General features: G+C 40.3%; 1 non-coding gene across 1 annotated transcript; it reads right to left on the bottom strand.

Annotated features, from left to right (window-relative positions):
- Positions 1 to 20,373: 20,373 nt before the first annotated feature.
- LOC114235792 (U6 spliceosomal RNA) lies at positions 20,374 to 20,482 on the bottom strand. Its single transcript, XR_003621889.1, has one exon. It is a non-coding gene; the product is annotated as a U6 spliceosomal RNA (small nuclear RNA).
- Between the last annotated feature and the right edge of the window lie 1,051 nt (positions 20,483 to 21,533).

The raw sequence follows: 21,533 nt of genomic DNA, 5'->3' as shown, positions 1-21,533 counted from the left end.
ACTGTCTCCCGTTATTTCCTGGACCCAGCAAGGGTGGTGCCCTGTCAGCCTGACTCTCTTGACATCCACTGCTCCCACCCAAAGACTAAGGTCATTCTCCACGTGGGTCCTTTCATTCTTGTCCTCACGTCTTAGCTCATGCTGTGCCCTCAGAGCACAGCGGAGGTACTCTGGCCCACTTCTCTTCCTGCCAAAGTCTTAGACATCTTTCAACTTCCAATGTGGTTCCCCTATAACAATGTTCCAGCTCCCTCCAATATGCTCTTTCCTTTTAATTTGAAGCCTATAACACTGTCAAAAACGTGTCATTTATGATAAGATCATATTCTAACTTGTACTTTATTTTGTATACTTACTTATTCTCACCTTCCTCTGACTGTATATAAGGTCTATGAGGGCATGAAGAGGGCTTTACTCTTATTTCCATCCTAAGGAAGATTCTGGTAGAATGCTAAGCACCCAGTACTCAAAAATTATTCCTTAAATGAAATTCTCCCTTTCTCTTTTGGTACTTTATGAAGCTGCCAGTATCCTTGAAGAGCCTTTATTCCTTCCTTTCCTTTCTTTTAAAAATGATTTTCACAAAGCACAGTGTCACATTTTTAAAAATAATTTAACATCAAATTTATTGTTCTTAGATGTAATATATGCATAGTTTGAAAGCTAAATAAACTTGTAACAAAAGAGTGAGTAGGCCTGTGCCTCTGCCTTCATTTTTTCCTCCCCAAACCCCTGCACAGAAACAAATACTTTCAACTCTTCGCTGTTTCATATGGTTTTTAACAAGAGGTGCTATTGGACTCCAGTCCCCTTTGATATAGCCATATCTATGTAATCCTAAAGCACTGTAACCTTAAGAAATGACTTTAAAAGATAATGAAATCTGATATGAAAGCAAAATTGAAAAATATTCTTCTTTGGGACGAGTTGGAGCCCTGAAAAGGTAGATTCAGGTGACTGTCTCTGTGTCCTGACCTGAGTACAAGGATAGTAAACAAGAGACTCTTTTTTAATAAACCTTTATTTATTTATTTATTTATTTATTTATTTATTTTTGGCTGTGTTAGGTCTTCGTTTCTGTGTGAGGGCTTTCTCCAGTTGCAGCAAGCGGGGGCCACTCTTCATCGTGGTGCACGGGCCTCTCACTATCGCGGCCTCTCTTGCTGCGGAGCACAGGCTCCAGATGCGCAGGCTCAGTAGTTGTGGCTCACGGGCCCAGCCACTCCGCGGCATGTGGGATCTTCCCAGACTAGGGCTCGAACCCGTGTTCCCTGCATTGGCAGGCAGACTCTCAACCGCTGTGCCACCAGGGAAGCCCAAGAGAGATGCTTGCTAGATCTTTCCAGATTGCTTTCCAGAGAATTGACACCAAATTACACCAAAGAAATGACTCTGATGGAAAAATCTGTCTTCTCAATAAAATGATGATTTTTAGGTATGTGTTAGGAACGATTCCTCCTTCTCAAATATCCTGAGATTATAGCCAGTGAGCTTTAGGTGAACTCTGGGTAAGATTTTAGAGTGAATTATTAAAAGAACAACTTGTGAGTTCTCCAGTAAGGAATTGGTCTTCACCAGCTTCAGTTTTCTAAGAACAAGGTAATCATGTATTTTGAAATCCACAAAGTACTTAAGAGGTCACATGTTGAACTAACTTCTTTCAGCGGCAGGCTTTGTGGGCTTCTGGCTCAGCGAATCATACAGCATTTTTAGATTTTCACAAGGCATTTGATGAGATTGCTCATGATATTCTCATGGATGAGATGGAAGAAGCTGGTGAGATACAACCCTAATAAGAGAGACATGGTTTCCCTACTGTAGAACTTAAAGTTGAGTGGAAGTCATAGGGAAATCGTTTTCAGATTGACATGAAGACTCTTTCAGCAGAAGGACATAACTTCCCCAAAAGGAAAAGGACTGTTTGTGACCCTGGAGATATTTGAATGCAGATTGAATGGACACTTGCCAGGGAAGGTGTAGAGGCAACTTGAGGACTTGGAATTCAGTGTCCTTTAAGGTTTTTTTAATCCTTAGGGTCTGGGATTCTTGCTACAGCTAAAGGCATGTGAGATACGTCCTCTGTTCCCAGATTATAGCTGGTGCCACATACCCCAGCCAGGTTCTCAGGGGCAGGTCATCTTGGTTATTAAAAGAGGATGACAATGGGTATGGGTGAAACAGCCTCAGCAGCAGGAGTGTCTGATGAAACACACGTCCTCCTGACGGTGACTCAGCGTTTCATCGTACTGAGACCAGGACAGCCTCTGTGTGTCGAAGCCATTTTCCTGGGTGAGTCACCTGGATGGTCAGCCAGGGGTCATGCAGCCCAATTCAGAGAGGCTGTCACATGATGCTGACATCATAGATTGGTCAAGGTGGTCTTACCTGAGGCTTAAAGGATGGACTCAAAGACTGTAAAGTCGTGATTCCAAGACAGTGACTCAGTGACCCAGAAGAAACGAGGATTCCCTGTTAAGGCAGGACTCTGGGCCAAAGCCGACCACCCACTGTCATCAAACTGCCCGGGGGTGAAAAGCAACAGTTCTCCACTTCCCAACCCTCCAAGCAGCAGCCTAGCCCTTTGGCCTCAGGGCTTCTTGCCTCCTGCTGTCAGAAGGCTTTGGGGAGGGAACCTTTTGCCCTGAACTTTGAATGTGGCTAATGGCATTCTCAGGACTTTCTCACCAGAGGCCTGCCCCATCACCCGCCCTGATTAGGACTGGAAGTTGGGAGTCTGGATGGCTGGTTTCCTGCAGGCGGGGCTGGAGGGCTGAACTACAGCCAGCAATTCGTGGAGGTCACTAGGTCAGCATTCTCCTCTGTGTTTTCCGGTCCCCTGAAGCAGCATTTTGAATAAACGGCTCTTTCCTCTCACAAACCAAGATGTGAAAAATCTTCTGGGGTCCCACTCGCTGCTTGCCAGATTCTGTTTTCTGCTCCCCTTTCTTGCATTCTCTCAGATTTCTGTCTTTTGGGGGAGTGTATCATCGTGACCAATAGGAGTGGGGCAAATAGGCCACAAGGTTCATATTGTTCCATTTTGGGAATGGTCTTAGTTACAGGGATCTCATCTGTTTTTGGAAAGATTCTGTTTTCTTAAAGGTCTTTTCCTTGCAGCAATCAAGATTTTAAAAATTCCACAGAGAAATATTTCCATTCCTGGTCATGCTTGATACCATGCATCACTTAGAATTGGATGAACGTAATTAAAACAAGCAGGAGATTCAGATACACGCAGAAATATCGAGACTTCTGAACGCCAGCTCAGGAATATAAAGTCGACGTCTCTCATTAGCGATGCCTCTGTTCTGTTTTCCCAGTTACTGACTCCATCAAGGGCTACCTGCGTGCATGTCCTCTTAAAACATGCAATTCCTTAACTACCGACAGACCCCGGGACTTTTGATAATGATGATTTCTTTAGGACAAACAAACATAAGGTGCTTGGAGGAAAACAGATTCCTAAAATGTAAATAACACTTCACATACCAGCCTGGCTGCTGCATGATTAGAAATCATTCTGTTTTCTTGTTTACTCCAAGTTCATCGCTTAGAAACCTCTAAGTAAGTCATATGCTTATCCAGCCTTCTCTTTGAAAGTGATCTAGGTGACTTTTGCTTTTTCACTATATGTGTGTGCCCATAGATAGGGGAAATCTCGTATTTTTTTTCATCCTCTGGTCTCCTGGTTCATGTTATCTGAACTAAATGGCAGTGATTCCATTCTCTTGATTTTAAAATTTATTCGGGATGTTCCCACTGCTGCCGTCCTCATATAAGCAATCATTGTTTCTTTTTTTTTTCTTTTTTTTTTTGCATAGAAGAATGGTTTTTATTTTTTTTTAACATCCTTATTGGAGTATAATTGCTTTACAATGGTGTGTTAGTTTCTGCTTTATAGCAAAGTGAATCAGCTATACATGTACATATATCCCCATATCTCTTCCCTCTTGTGTCTCCCTCCCTCACACCCCCCCATCCCACCCCTCTAGGTGGTCACAAAGCACTGAGGTGATCTCCCTGTGCTATGCGGCTGCTTCCCACTAGCTATTTTACATTTGGTAGTGTATCTAAATATGCAATCATTGTTTCTTGCCTGAATGAATGAGTCCTTATAAGAAGTGGTCTCATTGGTTTTACTCTGATTCCCCTATAGTCCTTTCTCCACATAGTAGCATGAGAAATTAAAAAACAAAGCACCAAAGCCCCAGGAAATTAGATTATGGAATTCCCTTTCTTGAAACTGCCCCATGGTGCTCCACTATACTTCAATCCAAATTCCTTACCATGGCTTACAAGGTCTTACCTGAGCTAACCCCTGCTTCTCCCTCTGATTTCCCTTTTTAAAAAAAATTTAATGTTTTGAGTTTTTAATAAATTTATTATATTTGCAACCATCATTGTAATCCATTTTTAGAACACTTTTATCATATAAAAAAATTATCATGAGACCATTTACTGTCCATCTCTAGTCCTCCCTCCAGTAAAGCACAGGTCTACTTTCTATTGCTATAAGTTTACCTCTTATGGATAGTTTGTATAAATGGAGTCATAAAATATGCAGTCTTTTGCATCTGGTTTCTGTCATTTAGCATCGTGTCTTTGAGCTTCATCCATGTGGTGACATGCATCACCATTTCATTCTTTTTACTTCTGAATAAAATCCCATTGTATAGATGTATCACATTTTGTGTATCCATTCACCTCTTGTTGGGCATAAGGATTGCCTCCAGTTTCTGACTATTATGAATAATGCTGCTATGAATAGTTACATACAAGCCTTTCTATGGACCCACGTTTTCACTTTTCTTGGCTACATTCCTAAGAGTAGGAACAGCTCCTATGGGGAACTGTTAACTTTTTAAGAAACTACCAAACTGATTTCCAAAGTGGCTGGACCATTTTACATTCCCATCAGCAATGTATGAGGGTTCTAGTTGTTCCACATCCTTGCCAATACTTAGTATTTTATCTATGATTATAGTCATTTTAATGCTTTTTCTGCACCTATTGTGAGGATCATGTGAATTTTCTCCTTTACTAATATATTACATTATTTTTGGATGTTAAACCAACCTTGCATTCCTGGGGTAAATCTCATTTGGTCACGGTGTATAATTCTTCCAATATGTAGCTGAGTTTACTTTGCTAATATTTTGTTAAGGATTTTAGTGTGTATATTCATTAAGGGTTTTTTTTTTTTTTCTTGTGATATCTGTTTGTGGCTTTGGTATCAGGGTAATGCTGACCTCATAGAATGAGCTGGCAGTTTTCTCTCCTTTATTTTCTGAAAGAATTTATGAAGAATTGGCATTAGTTTTTTCTTTAAATATTTGAAGGAAATTACCAGCAAAGCCATCTGGTTCTGGGTTTTTCTTTGTAGGAGGATTTAAAATAGCTAATTCAAATTATGTACTTGTCATAGGCCGCTTCAGATTTTTCATTTCTCCTTGAGTCAGTTTGTATCTTTCTAGGAATTTGTCCGTTTCATCTAAGTTGTCTAATTGTTGGCATTAAGTTCTTGTAAAATTTTCTTATAATCCTCTCATTTGTAGGTTTGACAGTGATACCCCTTCTTTCCTTCCTGATTTTGGTAATTTGTGTCTTCTCTCATTTTCTTAGTTAATGTAGCTAAGTTTTTGTCCACTTGGATAATCTTTTCAAAGGACAGGCTTTTGGTTCTTTTAATTTTCTTAATGGTTGCTCCAGAGATTACAATATGCATCTTAATGTATCACAGTCTATTTCAGAATAATACTAACTGAGTTCCAGTAAAATTTAGAAACACTGCTTCAATGTAACTCCATTCCCCCTTCTTTGTGCCACTATTATCATATATAATACATTTATATTTGTTATAAGCATGACAACACAGTGTCATAATTATTGGTTTATACAATCTTATGCATTCTAAAGAAGTTAAGAGATGTAATGAAGAAAAACGTATTTATAGAATCTTTTAGATTTACTCACATATTTACCATTTCCAGCATAATTTATTTCTTCTTGTGGATTCAATTTATCATCTGGTGTCACTTTTTTTTTGCTTAAAATATTTCCTTTAATATTTCTTGCAAGCCATAATTGCTAACAACAAACTCTTGCAGTCTTTGGTTATCTGGGCTTTTCTGTATTTCACCTATGTTTTTGAATAGCAGTTTTGCTAGATACAGAATTTTTGGTTGACAGTTCTTTAATTTAAACAATTTGAATATGTTATTTCACTGTCTTCTGGCTGTCAAGAGATAATGCTCCATGGATATCTTTATGTTTCACCATGGTCAGGGCTTTCCAAATAAAGGGCACTGGAATTTAAGTTAAAAGACAATTAATGACCACAAGCTTTGAAAGTTCAACGTAGAAGCTTCCAGAGAGATTTGGAGACATATCCCCTGGAGATTATTTTTGTTTGTATTCCAAAGGGGGAATTGTATGAAGGTAGTCAAAAGGTACAAACTTCCAGTTGTAAAATAAATAAGTACTAGGGATGTAATGTACACCATGATAAATATAATCAACACTGCCGTATGTTATATATGAAAATTGTTAAGAGAGTACATCCTAAGAGTTCGCATGACACGGAAAAAAAATTTTTTTTAAAGATTTTATTGATTGATTGATTGATTGATTGATTGCTCTGTTGGGTCTTCGTTTCTGTGCTATGGCTTTCTCTAGTTGCGGCCAGCGGGGGCCACTCTTCATTGCGGTGCGCAGGCCTCTCACTATCGTGGCCTCTCTTGTTGCGGAGCACAGGCTCCAGACGCGCAGGCTCAGTAGTTGTGGCTCACGGGCCTAGTTGCTCCACGGCATGTGGGATCTTCCCAGACCAGGGCTCAGACCCGTGTCCCCTGCATTAGCAGGCAGGTTCTCAACCGCTGCGCCACCAGGGAAGCCCAAGGAAAATTTTAAAAAAATTTTTTTCGTTTATTTTATATCTATATGAAATGGTGGATGTTCACAAAACCTATTGAGGCAATCATTTCATGATGTATGTATGTCAAATCATTAGCTTTACACCTTAAATTTATACAGTGCTATATGTCAATTACATCTCAATGAAACTGGAAGGGAAATAAAAGCATCTTAATCTTAAAACAAAAACCAAACACCTCCCCCATCCCCAAATCAAAGGGTAATACAAACTTCTCCTTATCCCCTCAGAGAAGACTTGTTTACATTCCACACTAAAGGCCCCCCCCACCCCTCACAGCTGCAGGTGTGCCACTAGTAGCCCTGAGTTTCATAATTTTGTGGATTCCTCTCCTGAGATATAAACCTTATTGGAAGTACAGGTAATATCTGGTGCTCCTTGCGTTGTTCTGTGGGAAACTGGGAAATTGACATAAGCTGCTCTGCAAATAAAACGCCTTTTCCTGAATCCAGAGGTCTCCTGTTTCTCTTTACATATATTTGTATATTGAGACATCAGTCATTAATATTTGTTTTCCCCTATATAGAATTTGTTTTTCTCTTGCTGTTTTCAAGATTTTCTCTCTGTTTTTTTTTTTTTTTTCCCCAGTAGTTTGATTATATCGGTATAGACGTGGATCTCTTTGAGTTTATGTTACTTGGCTTTATTGAGCTTCTTGGGACTGTAGATTAATGTTTTTCATCAAATTTGTAAAGTTTTCAGCCATTATTTCTTCAAATATTTTTTCTGCCCCTTTCTCTCTCTTTTCTCTATCTTAGACTTCCATTACAAATATACTGATGCAGTTGATACTGTCCCCCAAATTTCTGGGCCTCTGTATATTTTTCTTCAATCTTTTTTCTCTCTGTCCTTTAGATGGGGTAATTTATAATGCTCAGTCTTCAAGTTTATTGATTATTTCTTCTGCCATCTCAAATATGCTGCTGAGACCCTCTAGTGAAATTTTTTTAAATTAATTAATTAATTTATTTATTTTTGGCTGTGTTGGGTTTCCGTTTCTGTGTGAGAGCTTTCTCTAGTTGCAGCAAGCGGGGGCCACTCTTCATCACGGTGCGCGGGCCTCTCACTATCACGGCCTCTCTTGTTGTGGAGCACAGGCTCCAGACACGCAGGCTCAGTAGTTGTGGCTCACGGGCCTAGTTGCTCCGCGGCATGTGGGATCTTCCCAGACCAGGGCTCGAACCCGTGTCCCCTGCATTGGCATGCAGATTCTCAACCACTGCACCACCAGGGAAGCCCAGTGAATTTTTTTTCATTTCAGTAATTTTACTTTTCATTTTTTTAAAAATAGTTATTTTATTTTATTTTATAATTTAAAAAGTTTTTTAAAATTTATTTATTTTTGGCTGTGTTGGATCTTCATTGCTGCACGCGGGCTTTCTTCTAGTGGCAGCGAGCAGGGGCTGCTCTTCATTGTGGTGCGTGGGCTTCTCGTTGCAGTGGCTTCTCTTGTTGCGGAGCATGGGCTCTAGGTGCACGGGCTTCAGTAGTTGTGGCTCATGGGCTCTAGAGTGCAGGCTTAGTAGTTGTGGTGCATGGGCTTAGTTGCCCCGTGGCATGTGGGATCTTCCCAGATCAGAGCTTGAACCCGTGGCCCCTGCATTGGCAGGCAGATTCTTAACCACTGAGCCACCAGGGAAGCCTGTAATTCTACTTTTCAACTTCACAGTTTCCATTTGATTCTTACTTATAATTTCTATATCCATGTTGAGATTTCCTATGCACTGAATCATTGTCATTGTACTTTCCTTTAATTTTTTTAAACACAATTTTTCTTTAGTTCTTTGAACATATTTATAACAACTGTTTTGAAATCTTTCCCTGCTATATACAACATCAGGGGTCATTTTAAGACAGTTTCTTTTGACTCCCCCATTTTCCTGAGTATGGATCATACTTTCTTGTTTCTTTGTATGTCTCATTTTTTTGAATACTTGACATTTTAGATAGTATATTGTAGCAACCACCAAGTCTGACTTTATTTCCTTCTAAGAGTTGTTTTTGTTTTTTCTTCAGTAGCTAACGCAGATTGAATCTGTGAATTCTGTCTCTCCTGCACTATGCAGACACTAATGTTTTTTTCTTGCTTTATCTTCAAGTCTGGTTTCTGAGGAGTTGCTCCTGTGTTTGCATTCAGCTTATTGTTCAGGTGAAGACACATCATGGGTTGTGTTCTAATACCACAAGGTTTTAAGGCTTCTACTCTCTGCTGATAGCTCTAGGGAGGGCGGCTGTGGAGAAAATTAAAAGTTCAGGCCATTTTCAAGTCTACCTGGGCTCTTATTTCCTTCAGGCTCTTTTATGTCTTCTTTGTGCTTGTGCACAGGGTCTGTTGGCCAGGGGTGTGTGCGTGACTTGGACTTGTTTTGGTCTCTGCTGTACAGGCACACAGCTTCCAGTCAACCCAGGATATTTGGAAAATTTACCAAGTTCCCAGAGCTGTTTTTCCTCTTGGAACTGCCTCTTAAATTCCTAGGTAGTTTGCCAATCTGTTGCTTCCTCCAAACAGGACATCAATCTTAGTCTACTGGAGTGGCTGGCTCTTCCTTTCACTTGCTGTTGACATGACCACTTTAACTGGTAGTGTTCCAGGTCAAGTAAGCCCACTATAATGGTAAGAGTAAAGCTGCTGGTTTCCATGGTCTAGCCTGCCCTGGTTGTACTTAAGTAGTTTAGGGATTGGGAAGTGAGGAGAGATGGGAGCAGCCTCAGTGAAGAACTGTTTGCTTTGATCACATGGCAACCAAGCATGAGGAAAGAGACCCCCAGATAGGCTACATGGTGAGGTAAGTCAGCCTAAGGTTAAAATATTCACAGATAATATTCTAAAAGAGCAATTCCCAGGGATAACTGAATGATGTTGGCACTGACATTTTATTATGAAATCTCTATGAAGCACACATTTGCAGAGATGATTTCTCTAACATTTCCTATACAATTACCATATATATTGCTTTTGTTTTGTTTTGTTTGCCCTAACAAATTGTTATATGTTTATTCATTTAGATGAGATTTTACTGACACAGTTGACTATTAAAATAAGTAATAAAAATAAGGAGTTTAGGGAAGTGTGTTCAGAACAGTCTGGTGAACTTTGATTAAATGAAAAATTATACTCCAAGAGACCTTGGAAGCATTGCAAAGTAGCCTTAAGCAGAGACTGAGAGTTAGGGGAAATCTGTACTGCCACTGTCTTCCAGTAATTTCTCCTTCTCCATCTCTATTAGTCATCTGACTGCAGTTAGAATAACATTTATTGCTTTCTGGTTAATGTTCTAGAACAGATGATCAGGAAGTCATGAAAGCAGAGACAAAGGGTAATCTTAAAATCAGTGAGGTGTCCTAACCAGCCTTCCCTCTCGATTCGCTGTAATTGGTTACAGGCAGAGGAGACAGAGCATTAAGCTGCTTCATCCTTACTCAGAATATGTGAGTGGAGCTGAAGCATAAGATAGAAAGTTAGAACTCTACAAGGGTCTCCTGTATAGAAAAGCATAGAAGTGGTGTAGATAGAGACCACTGGGGAGGGGACGCCATTCTAAATCCCAGAGCCTGAGATTCCAACGAATTTGGTTATGGGGGCTGGATTGGGGAAGGGTAGGAGTATGATAATACCAGCCATCCTTCTTACCCATGTAACTTTTTTTTCCTTAATAAAGGGGCTCTATCACCCATTTGTCTCATTACTTTCTTCTTAGGAACCAGTGATGTTGCTGACCGGGGGGCCATCAGTGTGGACATTTCGGGGCTTCTGGCTCATATAACAAGCTATGTTGTACCTCATTCCATCTTCTTTTCAATATGTGGTCTTAGGGTTTAACCTTCAGTTGTTTTCTTTTTTGCAACATATGCTCTGGTCTTTATTCCAGATACTCAAACATTGCCTTTTGGGTTGACAGAGTCCAGATTTTTCTCTACATCTACCCCCTGCAGAGAGCATTTTGGGAAAATGAGTTGCACTGGGTGTCCTGCTCTGATGATCTCAGTTGACTCTTGGTGGCAGGCATTCCGGGGGCTGCCTCCCTGGAGCTTTGGGTTAGATAGTTAGCCACAAAGTCCTCAGGACTGTGCCTTTGAAATGTCTCATTTTTTTCTTTGGAATGTTTCTCTTCTCTTCCCCTCTCTGTGTTGCCATAACCACCACGTTTTATCTAGACTCTACTTACCCATGCTTGGCTTTTTGGCATGAGCCTTACTAGCAAATCAGCCTCACTCCCTGCTTAGAAACTGAGAGGCTCCCTATTTTCTTACTATGAGGAGCACATATTCCTGCCTTGGTCTAATCTCCTTCCTCAGCTGATCCCACACTAGCCCTCCCAGGAGGTATCATATCTGTCTGTGCTCTTCATCACAGACCCTCTGGTCCTCGCTGTCTCCAGAACATTTTCCCTGAAGCTTGCTTGCTGCCATATGTTATTTTACTTTACTTTAATATTTTATTTTATTCTATTCTATTCTATTCTATTGTATTCTATTCTATTCTATTCTATTTTATTTTATGGAGTGTACTTTTTCTTCTCTTCTGCGTATTCACATCTTACTTAGCCTTCAGTCCTCTGTCCTCCGGGGAGCCTCCGTGGATGTTCCTGTGCTCACTCTCCTATGAACATCTCTTGGGCTTCATGACTAACCCAATAACTCAGTGAATTTTGCACTGACTCCTATTACCCACTAATTGTTTTCAAATCTTGGTTTTCCAAATTAAAAAATTTTTTTAAATGATAATAATTTTATTACATATTTCTCCAGTGTGTTTAACGTGTTCCCAGCAGTCCTGGGACCATACTAATTCTCAATAAATAATCTTTGCTTGATTAATTCTGCACTTTCCAGCACTGGTGAAGACTGTGGTCAGTTCCACAAATGTAGCACTTGTTCCTTTCTTCCCAGTTACTCCAAGATATTTTTAACATCCTTAGGGGACTGTCTGTTTTGGCATTTAAGGGGCAGGATAAAGTGGTTTAGGCTACTCCCCTGGAAATCCTTTTTCGTAACACAGTCACTCATGTGAGCAGTGTTCTTTTGTTCCCTTTAAATGCCACTGAAATGTCCCCCTTATCCTATTCCCTGTCTGCTAGGAGTGCTAAGACCTCTCATATGTAAGGATTTCCACTTAAGGCGTTACTTCATTCTTTCTCCACTGCCATTTCAGTCAAAACATGTACACTGAGTCGTAAAATTTTTTTCTCTAGGTCATTGTCATTATGCGTGGATTCATGCTAGCCATGCAAATGTGCAAACATTGTGAACCCCGAAACATAACCACAGCATTCTGGTACCACATGGGTTATTGTTCCTAAGGTAAGTGAGAATCTTGGTCCCAATACCCATCATACTAAATACAGCCCAAACTTCTATTTTCCTCAGGTCACTGGATTTTAGTTATTCTATTTTATAGAATTAGAGGTGAAAATTAATCAACTTGTAGGGAGTACAAGTTGATTGTACTTCCTTCTTTTCTTAGAAGGAAGAGTGTCATTAATCTCTAAAGAACACTGGGTTTTGGTTTCCATATTACACAGCATGAATTCAGTCATGTATTTCCAACAGCCTCCTCAGATTTCTTTACTCTGTTCCAGTCTCACCCACACTTTCAGAGGTACATGTTTTGAGTAAGTTTCTGCTGGAAGTAGAATTTTTCTTGGGTTAAAACTTCACATCTCAAATTCCATTTTGTTTCTCTCCAGGTTTCCTTCCATTTTTGTTTACTTTCTCCATTCTTCATCTTCCAGGTCATTAACAAAGATGCCCAACGATCAAAAAAGTCCTCAAATGAATTTACTGTTAATGTGTCACCCACCCAATTTCTCAAGAAAATTGCATGATGTATTTTCTCACCCATTTTGCATTTACCTTCAGTGAAGTTTTTTGGTTTTTGTTTTGTTCTGTTTTTTAAACAGAGTTTGAGCTGTTGACACAATAATTTCACACTAACTTACAGCACTGGACCATCCGATTTCATTTTATTGTCCAGGTTAAAGAATTTAGCTTCACGTTAATTTCTTAGGGATGGGTATTGCTTTTCATTCACCTGTAAAACAGCTAATCATTTCTGAAATATTCTCTGGAGATATACATGAGTGAGGTAAATGTATTTAAAGACAGTTCCTTTTGTGATACCATCCATAATATAGAATGTATCCCAAATCCCCAGACTTGGTTAGGAGTGTCTTTTTTCTCCTTTATTATTCTTCTGCTAAATCCAGGACATTTGCATAGTCCCCAAAGCCTGGTCTGTTTCATTATGCTTTTAGCTGCAAACTCTAGAATTTCCCCTCCTCTGACACTCACCACTTGATTTCTTCCATTTTAGGAGATTTGCTGTGGAGTTCAGATTTAGAAAGAATGTTTTTGGAAGAAAGGGAATTGCACCCATACCAATGGGGATAGAATTCCTTCCTTCTTAGGATATTTGTAACCTGGGATTAAACTTGATTAACAGCAAGTGTTCAAGTTGCAGTCTAAGTTTGCTAAGAAAATCCCAAATCTTGTCTGAATGGTGTGTAGGAAATGTAGGTATTAGCCAGAGATTTATGTTCAGAAATCAGAGTTTCTCTGTTGCAAAGTGGTCTCCTTTTAGCAGGGAGGAGAGAGGGAGCTGGTGTTGCTGCTGAAGCCTTCATGGGTGACTGGAGAAACTGAACAGGGTTCAGGAGGTTGACGAGATGGGCTCCTTTGTTCCACAGGCAGGAGTCCTGCCCGCTGCCTAAGACCAATAATCTCACATCCCTGAGCCTCTCCATCCAAGACTGGGTTTCAATTGTCCAGTTGTTTGTTTTGGAAATGTCACACTAAATAACTGAAGAGAGGATGTTAGGGAAGGTCTCCTCGGGGAAGGCTACAAATTATTTGGGGACATAAAACCTCATGCACATGGCCTCGGTGAAGAGGAAATCACTTCAGATAATATTTGCTTTTTCTACATTCCCTGAGGACAATAAAACAGAAACAGGAACACAAAGTAGGAAAAAAAATCTTATTGGTTCGCTGAGTCAGCCTTCTCTTTGGGTCATTTTGGTCAAACAAGGGAATAGGGTCATTTGGTCCTGAGCTGATTCGGTGCCCTGGGACCCAGGAGTTAGACGGTTATATCCGGTGTGTGAGACCCACTCCCACGCCTGCAAGCCTGGACCAGTTCTTTCTCTGTGTTACCGGAGGGGCTGTCCTGCATCGACTGTGTCTCTGTTCCATGTCATCTGCTGCAACGTGAGGGTTTCTGGTGTAGCATGAGTTTGGAGACAGCTTTGTTGTCCCGTCTAAGGGAGAGAAAGGGTCAAAATCAAAGTACCTTTTGTCACAAAGGCACGATCTTGTCTGTGCACATGCTTGGGGCTCTCTCCCCCCTAATCTCTTTGAGTACTGCTCTGTAAGGGTTTTGGCACTGGTACAATAGCCACAAGAATCCATGAACCAGAGCCAAATCTTACATCACCAAGAAGATGAAACACTCCTTATGCAAGGCCGCAGGCACAGAACTACTTGCTCAGGGGACAGAAGGGGGGCACCGGCTGCATCCTAGGCAGTGACCCTCCCAAGGACCTGCTGCCCCTCACTCAGAAGAGGAAATGTCTCCCAAGGAGTCCCTAAATTACTCAGAGCTCATCAAAGAAAGGACGGTACTTTCCTGCAGAGTTGCTTATTTTTCCTCCTAATTACCAAAGAATAAGGGTGTCTTTTCTGAAATGTTGATTTGGAGATTCTGAATTTAAATTTGTGCCTCGGGCTTCCCTGGTGGCGCAGTGGTTGAGAATCTGCCTGCTAATGCAGGGGACACGGGTTCGAGCCCTGGTCTGGGAAGATCCCACATGCCACGGAGCAGCTGGGCCCGTGAGCCACAATTGCTGAGCCTGCGCGTCTGGAGCCTGTGCCCCGCGACGGGAGGGGCCGCGATAGAGAAAGGCCCGCGCACCGCGATGAAGAGCGGTCCCCGCACCGCGATGAAGAGTGGCCCCCGCTTGCCGCAACTGGAGAAAGCCCTCGCACGAACCGAAGACCCAACACAGCCAAAAATAAATAAATAAATAAATAAATAAAAATAAGAAAAATCCTTTAAAAAAAAAAAAAAAAAAAAAAAAAGAAGGGATTAAAAAAAAATTTGTGCCTCATTTAGCTTGCAAAAGGGATTCTAAACAGCACAGCAGGAAGACCTTTGGATTCCAATATCCTCGACCTGGGAGAGGTGGGCAGGAGTCAGGGAATGCTGGCTTGCTGACATTTTCAAAGGAGTGGTTAAGATGGACAAAGACTGACAAATAACCATGGGAGGTGGAAGCCACTGTATTGAAAATAAAGGACTTTAGCATGAAACGGTCCCTTAGCCATCCAGAGAGGGTCATGCTGGATGAAAGTGATTAATTATACTTTAAATCTCAGAGGAAGATTCCTCTAATGTTGTAGATGACAGAAATGAAGAATGAACCTTATTATCTGATCTGAAATAGGGAGTCAGAAGTTGCTGAAGAGATGCATATGGCTGATAGGGCAGAAGAAACAAGAACAAGTTTAAAATAAACCCAGGAAAGGATTATTGAAATAAAAAAAAATATTTTTTTGGTCTATAAGCAATAGAACACTAGTCTTTTTGTACTGTAATTGACATTTGTTTTAAAAAGAAAGAAAAGAGAACAGTATGGAGGTTCCTTAAAAAACTAAAAATAGAACTACCATATGATCCAGCAATCCCACTCCTGGGTGTATAGCCAGAGGAAACCATAATTCGAAAAGATACATGCACCCCAATGTTCATTGCAGCACTATTTACAATAGCCAGGTCATGCAAGTAACCTAAATGTCCATCAACAGAGGAATGGATAAAGAAGATGTGGTACATATATACAATGGACTATTACTCAACCATAAAAAAGAATGAAATAAAGCCATTTGCAGCAACATGAATGGACCTAGAGATTATCATACTAAGTGAAGTAAGTCAGAAAGAGAAAGACAAATATCATATGATATGACTTATATGTGAAATCTAAAAAAAAGATACATTACAAATGAACCTATTTACGAAGCAGAAACAGACTGACAAACTTTGAAAACAAATTTATGGTTGCCAAAGGGAAAAAGTGGGAGGGAGGGATAAACCGGGAGTTTGGGATTTACATATACACACTACTATACATAAAATAAGTAATCAACAAAGACCTACTGTATAGCACAGGGAACTATACTCAATATTCTGTAATAACCTATTTGGGAAAAGAATCTGAAAAAGAATGTGTATATGTGTATGTATAAATGGATCACTTTGCTGTATACCTGAAACTAACATAATATTTTAAATCAACTATACTTTAATATAAAATAAAATTTTTTTTAAATCTCAGAAAAAAATAAAAAGGAAGAAAATGACAATGACAGTAAGACAAAGTATAAACCAGGTGTGCAGTCCTATGAGGAGCCGTGCCACCTGGGCAGCCTCTGGTTCAGTCTTTCTATGCACAGGTATAGTTTGTGGATCTACCAATATGCTGGGTTAATCTGGGTTCTCTGAGCAGTAGATGCCAAGATGAGGTTAATGTGCAAAGATTTCTACAGGGGAAACACCTGTGTGAAAAAAATGAGAAAGAGCCAGGAAGGGATGGAGAGCCATCAGACCACAACGGAACATTGACCCTGAGTGAAGGAGACAAGGAAGGAAGTTTGGATGGAAATGTGCAAGATTGCCATGCTGTTCAAGGAAGTTTCAGCAAGGCCGCTGGGGAGTCCTTGAGCCAAAGCCAGGTTCCATGTCTGAAAGGAGTTCCGTGTCTCCCAGGTGTGCCCAGCTGTGCTCAGTTGTTGGCTGGGAGCAACCTATGGGAAACGTGAGCTTCATGCAAACGTGATGATGGATTTCAGAGCATGCAGCTGGACCTCTGGGTCAGTTACACCTCCTGTGGTTGGAAGTTTGCACCATGAATTCCCATGGCCACAACAGTTACTCAATGGAGTATTCATAATAGCAGTGTGATCTTCTGTGGAACTGGAGGGAAACTTGAAGGTCATTGTTCAACCCTCGTGTTTTGCCCATGACTTGGGTTCATGCGGGTGGATGCCTTTCAGTATGAGGCATCATGGGAGGTGGATCTGATTTTCTTAGAAAGTTCTACTCTTCTGACTCTCATGTTCTCATTCTCATGTTCTTTCAACTGAGCCAATGACACTAACAAAGTTGTGGGCTAGATCAAAATTCTTAAAAAAATAAAGTTTATATTTCTGATGATGAAATTGTACATTTTAGAAAATTTGGAAAATAAAGAGAAGTAATAAGAAGGAAACATATTACTCATAACTTGCCCAACCAAGCCCCCAAATTCTTCACCTTTTGGTGTTTCATTCCCTTACAGTTTTTTTCTATACATTTTTTTAATCTATTGAAGTTCATACTGTAGAAAATTTGTATCTTAGTTTTTTTCATGTGGCATCATGATACAGGCATTTCCCATGCTATAAAAATTTCATTAACTTAAATCACTCATTCATCTTTGATTCAGTTATCATGAACTACGTGAGAAAACAAAGGAAAATTTAAGAACATTTAGGTTGAGCATAACCTTTCAAAGAAAAGTATCTGAAACTTATTGTTTCAGTGTGGGATATTTATCAGATGTGCAAAATTTACAGTAACCCTTCTAGTTCATTCCTTGGAATATCCTTTCTCTGGCTTTTAAAGAAAAAATTCAGACTGACTTTGTAAACTTCAGAATGCTATGTTTTGATGAGAAGGACATTTTTCCTGTTCTCTACTATTTTGAGGTATTTGCTCTGTGTATCCACCTATCCATGTTTTGGAATTTTTGCTTTATTTTGTTTCATTAGCTTTTTGAAAGTTGAAAATTGGTTTGCAGTTTTCAGATTAATTGACCAGGTGTAAGAGAATCCTTCCTAGTGAAGGAACCCTTCCTAGTAATTCTGTGAATTTCAGGAAAGGGTGAGCTCAAAGTGGTTAAAAGTGCAAGCTTTGGAATTAGAGAGATTTGGGTGTGGCCCTCATCTTGATCCTGGTCATGCAATTTTGGATGAATTCTTTAATCTCTGTGAGCTTCTGTTTAATGATCTATGAAATGGAAATAATAAAATATATCTCACTTGGTTTCTATAAAGATCACAAGGATGTAATGCAAGGAAAATCCTTCACACAGATCTCGTATGCAGATGAGTACTAAATAAAATCACCACTACTATTGTCTTAGGCTTTAGTTTGTTAATGTTTTATTTATTATTAATTTTTAATCTATTAATGATTTAACCGGAATGGCATGTCTCGTTCATGCAGTAAACCCAGACATTTCCTTTCCTTGTCAATGACATTGACCGAGTAGTTTTGCCAGGACCTACTTTCCACTTGATAGGCTCATCATCAATCAACTGGATATGGTTTATTACTGTAAATACACAGAAATTTTTAGAGTAAAACCCTGAGCATTCAGCCTCTGACTTATCAACACCTGAATTATTAAGTATTGACCAGTGTCAATACGTGACCAGTGTCTCCTGTAACCAGGGAGCATTTGTTTATAGCTTTGTGTATAAAATAATGTGCCTCAATCTCAAAGTTGGATTACCAGTACAGGTAATAGCAGAAGCTCTAGTTTAACCCACTTCTGGGCTCTAACTCACTTCTTTTCACATGTGTAGGAATCCTTTGTGTTCACCAGACTCTGGTGATAGAGTGAGAGGTCCTGTCCCATCCAGTTCTACCTCGGTGTTAGGAGGGCTTGGCCTCTGGGCAGAAGCTGGCCTTAGCCTGTGAGGTTAAAGCATAGTAGTTGCGGTGCACTGCTCCAGTAGCTCGAGTGGCATCTTGTCCTGGCTGTCGTGAGGTGGGTGGCATTCCTTAGTGACACATTCCGTGAAAAGTACTTCCATTCACACTGGCAGAGCTCCATGGCTATACTCGTCTGTTGCTTCATTCATGACTTCCGTGTGGCCTGAGGTTGGTGCCACAGCTCAAGTGCAGTTGGCAGGTCCTGCCTCTCCTTTTGGTTAGCTGGACTATGTCTTATGGATGGTATTTAAAAAGAAAAAATCTCATGCAGATCTGAGAACATTTTTCAGGTGCAAAGAATATATTTATATTGGTTGCATACAAAATTCTTGGGTCATAACTTTTCTCCACTTAAAACCCAAAAGACTATGCATCTTTGTCATCTGGTATTGAATGCTGCAGAGTCATTGAAGACCACACTTGTTTTTATTCCATTTTCAGTAAATATTTTTTCCTGCCTGGGTGCTTATAAGAATTTTTTCTTAATTCACTGGGCTAGAGATTTCAATAATTTCCTCCAATCCCATAACCCCTTCATAAAGAACTTAGTCCAGATGGAACAGCTCTAATTATGATATGACCCTGTTCTTCGGGGCACAGCTAATTGGGCCACAGGTGACAACTCTCCAAAGCTGGAGTGGTTATAGCTTGACTGTCAATGGTATTGTTGTTTGGCTCACTTGACTATCAGTAATCTTATCCAGAAATTTGTAAGTGGGGAGCAGAGACCGAGTTTGTTACCTGTAGGCAATTAAGCTCAAAGAAAATGCAGACTCCACTTCTGATGTTTCATTTGAAGGAAGCCATTATGAGCCATGGATAAGCAAATAAATAAGCAGAGAAGTCAGTTTGTAGAGAAATTTGGATGAAGCAGTCATGGAGTAAAAGTGAGATGGGGCTGGAGGGGGAGAGCTGAAGGAGAGGGGGAAAGAACGATAGTTATTTTTTCCCATTAAGCCCAGCTCTACTTCCATTGGTTGACTTCTATGAGATTCTCCTGCATCCTCCCCACAGCTACGCGGTTAACCTATTTGTAGAGGTTATTGTTCCTGTCAAAGCATTGACTTGAGACATTCTCAGAATCCACTTTTTTTTCCCCAGAAGGATATCTAATTGTGGATTTGTTTTAAGTGATTTTGTTTGGAGCGTTCTTTTGATCCACAGGCTTGATTCTTTGCCCTAGCTCAGGGAAATGTGCTTAAGTTATTGCTTCTATCTCAAATATTATGGTTTCTTTCTCAAAAACTACTGTCATTCTTAGGTTGGAACACTGTCACATCCGTCATTTATCTCTCTTTCTTTTCAACTTGACTCTGCATTCTATGAGATTAATTTTCTTCATTTACTATATTATTTTTTGAGATGTTCTTTCTGAAACAATTCCCTTTCTCTTGTTCTACTGACTTTCTGGGCTTCTTTTCCTTATTTTCTATTCTAGAACAATAGCTATAGAGAGTGAAGATTGCTCTTGGCTACGTTTACTGTCCACTCAAATGCTGGTTATGGTACATCCTGAGGTTTACAGCCAAAGGGCTGCTTAATGTGTATAACTCCCAGCTCAGTTTCCAGGGTCGAGGAGACACCTATTCATTTATTAGTTTATATAGATATAGATATAGATATAGATAGATAGATAGATAGATAGATATAGGGAGAGAGAGAGCGAGCGAGGTAAGAGTCACACAGCATAAACTTTTAAAGTATGCTTCAGGAACTTGCGTGTCACCCTTGCACAGGGGCTTTGCTCGTTTTCTCGGTATTGTTCCAGTTTTGAACTGAGCATGGCACACACTTGCCGTGATTCTGATGGGCTGACGTGGCGTTATTTCCTACTCTACTCACCGCCCCGTCCTCTGAAAAGCTAACCCAGGGGAGACTGTGCACTGCAGCACCTTCCTTGCATTCACTGTGATCTGCAGGAGGACCACGTCTTCTCCCCACTTCCTGCCCCACCGTTTCTGGGAATTCTGTCTGATATCTGAATGGACAGGAGGATTGGGAGGCTGTAAGTTAGGGAGAAAATGGGTAGGAATAAAGGGGGAAGGGAGAATTTATGGCAGCTCACTGCCCCCAAAGCAGAATCTACATGTGTGAGAAAGGATTGTTCCAGATGTTACAGACCCTGAGTCTCTGAGTCCAGAGGCAGATAGAATGAGTTCAAGCTCTTTGCTCCTGGCAGGTCTAGATGACGCTCTATCTGTAGCACACGTGAGCAGCTGATTGTTTTTCTTCATTCAGTTCTGAATGACTTAAAGTTAGTGTAAATTACTCCCAGGTTCTGGCATTTGGCTGTTGTCTGTCTTGGTTTTTCTTTTTTTTTCCTTTTCTTTTCTCTTCTCTCCCTTTCTTTCTTTCTTTCTCTCTTTCTTTCTTTCATCTTTCTTTCAGTTTTCTTTTAGAGGCAGTTTGGGAGGGGATTTAGCTTGACTTTCATTGGTATTGTTGTTTGGTTCATTCACTAAAAATTATTCATTCAACACTAGATATGGCAGATACTTGCTGGATTCTAGAGATACAAAGATATAAAGATGAATAATCTTTGCCTGCAAAATCAGAGTCTGATGGGGAAATGTATATAAAAACAGATGATTATAAAACCAAATAGAAATAGAGCATTAGGTATATTTGCAAGATGTGCAAGTTGCAGAGTCTGTAGGGCCTGCAAAGCCTAAAGTATTTATATTTGGACCTTTACAGATAAAATCTCTGGACTCCTGGCCTAGTTTACAAGGAACTGCAAAGAGCTCAGAGTTTCCAGAGCGAGAAGCCTGTGAGCCCAGGCTGGAGAGTGAGGCCGGGACCAGATGGCCAGGCCATGCTTGTCAAGGTAAGGAGCCCCTGAGTGAT

The sequence above is a fragment of the Balaenoptera acutorostrata genome, chromosome 3 (genome assembly GCF_949987535.1).
Source record: "Balaenoptera acutorostrata chromosome 3, mBalAcu1.1, whole genome shotgun sequence".
NCBI lineage: Eukaryota > Metazoa > Chordata > Mammalia > Artiodactyla > Balaenopteridae > Balaenoptera > Balaenoptera acutorostrata.
Note: the sequence above shows the minus strand (reverse complement) of the source record. Positions and strands in the feature narration are given on the sequence as shown.